Here is a 5,758-nt window from a genome sequence, read left to right on the forward strand (position 1 = left end):
TAAAATATTGAACTATCACGTAACTGAATCATACAATGAATCAGCATCATTAAGTACAATTAAAAACTATAACTTTTAACAAATGTCCTTATAAAAGATATGAACACTGACAACATCTGAAAGTGCAATTTATTATTTTTTGTTTAATCTATTAATTTTGGTTTTTACCACCATTATAATAGAATTGATTTTGTTGAAAACGAAGTTTTTATTTAAAATATTGACTGTTCAGTGTTGGCATAGATATTAATTTTACCACATAAATTCTTACCACTTACTATTTGTCAACAAAATATCATACTAAAATATGTATAAATAACATATATGAACATCTGAAAATTATACTGTCATTTGACTAGAAAGAATCAAAAGCATAGAATAACTGATGGAACAAATTAAAATCTTGTATTTAAACTCAATCAAGTGGCAGTTTGCATCTGTCTCCATTGATAATCATACAAGAACTTGACTGCTTTTGATTAAAGGTATCCAAATAAAGGTTACCAAAAAAAAAAAAAAAAAAGACTATTTAATCTTGGATTTGCGTTGCCACTTGAAACAGTGACAATTGCCAAAAGTTTTAAATTTATGTTCCATAATTTAAAATTAGTATTATCTAGTAATTCCAGCCTTAGTAATTTATCCCAATAAATTATTCGAAAGAACAAAAGATGTTCACTGTGATATTATTATCAAGAAAAATTGGAAACCACCTATATGGTTTCAACAACAGGGAATGATCATGTACATCTGTGTACACAAACTCAGAGGGATAACTGAAAAGATGATTTAGTAATAGATAAAGTATTTATAAGCCTTCAATGTAAAAGAAACAAAACAACAAATATTATCTCCGTTACCATAAAACGAAGCAAAACTGTTTATGAATATGAATAAGGAGGCTAGAAGGAAAGCACATAAAATGTGCCAGGGCAGTGATTTTATTTTTATTTCTTTTGCTGTTGGTACCATGATTACGTAATTTAAAAAGTTTTAACAAAACTGGTATGCAGAAAGACATTAAGTATGGCAGAGAAATACCATTTATAATTAATACATACCTTAATAAAATTTGCATTGATATAGTCTGAATCTTGAGAAGGAGTCTTTAAAGTCAACTTAACTCTGCTGTGATCAACTGTAAGAAAAAAAAAAAGACATTCTATAAATTATGTCCTATTGGCACACAGGTATTTCCTAATAAAGCATAAGTAAAGTTATGTAGATAACTAAGAACATTTACTTTTGAGAACAATTAATGAAAATGGACTCTAGGCACTAGCAGGATAATTTCTAACATTACACTGATAGGAAATAAAATAAATCTTAAGACAACAACAACAAAAAAGAAACAGTGATGTAAAGCAGTGTATTAAATTTGCAATGTGAATCATCTCTGGAACTCTTTTAAAATACAAATTCCAGGGCATCATCCCAGGTTTACTAGAGCAGAATCTAGGATTTAAGCCTCTGCAGTTTTTAATGAGCATCCCAGGTGACTGATAAATACTAACCACTGACACACAAGTTCATTTGCCAAAATTCTATTAGGAAATCTAACTTTCATACTTCACATGAAATTATAAAAATTAAGTAAATTATGACAAATTAATGAATTGACATTATATATAAAAAGTGCTCAACACTGCACTTGACCAATAATATTTAATGAATTGACATTATATAAAGTACTCAATAATACACTTGACCAATGATATTTAATGAATTGACATTATATATAAAAAGTACTCAATGCACTTGACCAATAATATTTATTAATGGGTAATGTCATTCAGAATAAAAAAATTTATAATAAAAGACCAAAAATATAAATTTTATTAATTCTGTAAGTGTATGTTTTTAAATTTTTTAAAAATAAAATATGTACATAATTTTTAAAAATTAGAACTTAAAGGTATAAGATGAAAAGTCTTCCCCTGCCATTTAATTCCAGGGCTCTCTCTTTCCCAACAAGACACTATGTTTAAAAAACATATTTTTATACATATACCTATATACTCTGAAAAACTACACAAAAGCAATCATCCCATATATACATGGTATTCTGTATCTTGTTACTTTTCAGTTAATAATACATCTTGGAATTCTTCCCACATTGTTGTACATACATGCTACCAGCATTGATGTAGGGTAAATTCCTAACAAAGGAATTGCTACTTGCCTTCTAAAAGGTAAATAACAATTTATGCAATATAGGTGTCACTGATAAGAGTATTATAAAATCTTTTAATCACTGACAACCCAAAAAGTAAAAATATCCTATTTTAATTTGCATATCTTGAATTATACAAATGGTGTTTTAATATATTTACTGATTACGTACATTTCTTTTTCCATAAACCGCTTGTTTATATCCTTTGCCCATTTTTCCATGTATATTTTTTCCTACTAATTTCTATGAAATCTATACAAAAAGAGAAACCTAACCCTCTGTTGTAAGTAATGCAAATAGTTTTTTCCAGTTTCTGTTGAGGCTTGAAACTTTTTATTTAGAAATAATTTTATATTTATAGAAAAATTACAAAAATAATACAGAGAATTCCCATATACCTCTCATTTAGCTTCCTCTAATATTAACATTTTACATAACCATAGGACAATTGTCAAAGCAGAAAACTGTTATAAAACTATTAACAGACTATATAAATTTTACCAATTTTTTCTATTAATAATATCATTTTTCTCTTCCCAGGGTCCCACATTACATTTAACTATTATTTCTCTTTAATCTCTTCCAATCTAGAAAAGTTCCTTTGATTGATCTTTTGTTATGACTGGAATGAGGTTATGCATTTTGATAAGAATACCGCAGAATGATGTTCTGTCCTCAGTACAACACACCAGGGGGTTGATGATATCCATGTAACTTGTGATGTTAACCTTAGTCACTTGGTTAATAAGGCATTGGCTGGCATCTCCACTATAAAGTTACCATCTTTCCCTTTGTAATTAATAAATATTTGGGGGAGATACTTAAGACTATGCAATCCTAAAGTAATAGGATTGCCTAATATTTGTTGTCTCTGAATTAAAAAGGACCATAACATCTAATGTAACGTGTCATTACCATTATCATCACATTACGGTCCCTTCTAATCCATGAACAATGAATATTAAAGGTAGTTAAATACAAAAAGAAATACACCATGGCGCATGCCTGTAATCACAGCTACTTGGAGGCTAAGGAGGGAGGATGACTTAAATCCAGGAGTTTGAGACCAGCCTGGGCAACAAAGTAAGAGCCTCTCTCAAACAAACAAACAAACAAACAAACAAAAAACAACCAAGGGAAGAAAGGAAGGAAAGAAGGGTGGGTAATAGATATGAATAAAATTCTTTCAAGTCTTAAAGGACAACTAATGAATAACTAACTTATTTTTCATTGCCCAACCCCTGCTTTTTTTGAGACAGGATCTCACTCTATTGCCCAGGGTAGAGTATGGTGGCATCATCACAGCTCACTGCAACCTCAGATTCCTGGGCTCAAGCGATCCTCCTGCCTCCACCTTCCCAACAGCTGGGACCTAAAGGCACACACCACCACACCCAGCTAATTTTTCTATTTTTTTGTAGAGATGGGGATCTCGATATATTGCTCAGACTGGTCTTGAACTCCTAGCCTTAAGCAATCCTGCCTCAGCCTCCCAAAGTGCTACAATTAAAGGCGTGAGCCACTACACCTGGCTTGAGGCCAAATTTTATACATAGCACTAAGGCCCAGTTTTGCTGATTTAATCAATGAAATTTATTTTTGATGTGATCTTCTTTGTAAATTTGTAGGAAGAGACATATAAGAAAGACATACTGGCTTCTAATAAAAATTATTTATCTCCTCACCATGTTTCCAGGAAAGAGAATGTTTACATGTTTACCAATGCTCTGTCATTTATTTCACTCCACCTAACATGCCATCCCCCGTCACCTTTTTTTATGCTATTTGGGATAGGAAATACACATACAAAAGAATGCTAACTGAGAAAAGAATATTCAGTAGTTAAGAAAATGTTGGTTAAGTAAATATAAAAAGCTTTCTCTTATCATGTTTGCCAGTAATAAGGGGTCCTAATTAATTACCCTTATTCATGTATCATAGTAGCCTCCATTTAAAGTATCTCAAAGGTAGAGTATAATAGTTGGTTTACTGCTGGGTCCTCGGTAAATGTTTCTGGTAATTGTAAATCCAAATGAGAATAGTGGCTCCCAAATGACAGGACTGGTGCCAACTTGGCTAGAAGTAGGCTATGAATTTCTTCTTTTTTTTTTTTTTTTTAATTTTCTAAGATGGAAGATTTTAAGCACATACCAAAATAGAATAGTATAATGAATACTCATATATCATCCATTATCCAGCTTTAATAGTTATCAACATTTTGCCAATTTTATTTCATCTATCCCCAGTCATTCAAAAGTTGGAGAAAGCAAATTAAAAAACAAGATTTCTGGAGTCCCATATCTGCAAGTCCCCTTGCAGTAAGTTTAATTCAGTAAGTTCAAAACGGGGTGCAGATTGCTTTTTTTAAAACTCCCCATTAAAATTCTAAGATAGACAAATTTTGTAGTCACTGCCTTATACTGTATGTATAGTATATTATTGAGAATTTAAAAGTCAATATTATCTACTTACAACATATCATGTATATTTTAATATTCTTTATCAGTGCTCTTATTTTTGAAATTTATTTGTTTATTTTCAGAGACAGGCTCTCACTCTGTTGTCCTCGCTGGAGTGCAGTAGCAAGATCATAGCTCACTGCAACCTCAAACTTCTGGACTCAACTGATCCTCCCACCTCAGCCTCCCAAAGTGCTAGGATTACAAGTGTGAATCACCCTACCTGCCCTTGGTGCTACTACTAAGCATACACAAGAGTAGAAAGAATCTAAATACCAAAGAAATGAAAATAATCATTCCTTTCCACAGTTTTGCTGACTGCCTCTACAATACCCCAAGCACCGAACTCCAGATAAAGCCAACACTTGCTATACAAGAGGCTCTTTAAAGTAGCACCCTTCCCAACAAACATTAATAAACTATAGCAACAAAAAGAGAATACATAAACATTGTCACTTCCAAGAAAACGGAAACGTCCTATTACTAAATCTTAGCTCTAAGAAATAAAATAATCTCCACAATTAACATAAGAATACTCAGGGTACCCAGACCCACCACTTCTAAGGGCTAGCTCAATTTTAGTCCTTTCAAGAGACAAAACACAGGTCATCCCTTGACCTAATAGTACTTAGAAATTTCTCAAATCTGGGACTAACTTCAGCATCCAGAATATATTAAGAACCCTTATAATTCAAAAAAATGTTTTAAATGTACAAATGATTTGAATAGACTTTTCACCAAAGAAGATAGACAAATGGCTAACAGCACATGAAAAGATGCTCAACATTATTTTTCATTAGGGACATGCAAATGAGAAACATGAGCTACCTCTACGCACCCACTAGAATAACTATAATCTAAAGGATGGACAGCAACAAGTGTTCATGGGGATGTGAAGAAACTGTGACCCTCATAGATTGCTGTTGGGAATGTGAAATGGAATAGTCACTTTGGAAAACAGTTTAGTGGTTTCTTATAAAGTGAAACATAAGCTTCCATTGACCCAGCAATTCCATTTCTAGGTATCCAACCAAGAAAAATAAAATCTTATGTCCACACAAAGACTTCTATGGAAATATTCATAGCAACATTACTCAAAATGTTTATCAACTGGTAAATGGATAAA

The 5,758-nt window shown here is 31.9% G+C and overlaps 1 protein-coding gene across 1 annotated transcript in view; it reads right to left on the bottom strand.

Annotated features, from left to right (window-relative positions):
• Positions 1 to 5,758, bottom strand: part of PTPN12 (protein tyrosine phosphatase, non-receptor type 12) — a 133,997-nt gene that overhangs the window by 71,945 nt on the left and 56,294 nt on the right. The gene's annotated exons all lie outside the window — the stretch shown is intronic.

The sequence above is a fragment of the Propithecus coquereli genome, unplaced genomic scaffold (genome assembly GCF_000956105.1).
Source record: "Propithecus coquereli isolate 6110/MARCELLA unplaced genomic scaffold, Pcoq_1.0 Scaffold32, whole genome shotgun sequence".
Lineage (NCBI taxonomy): Eukaryota > Metazoa > Chordata > Mammalia > Primates > Indriidae > Propithecus > Propithecus coquereli.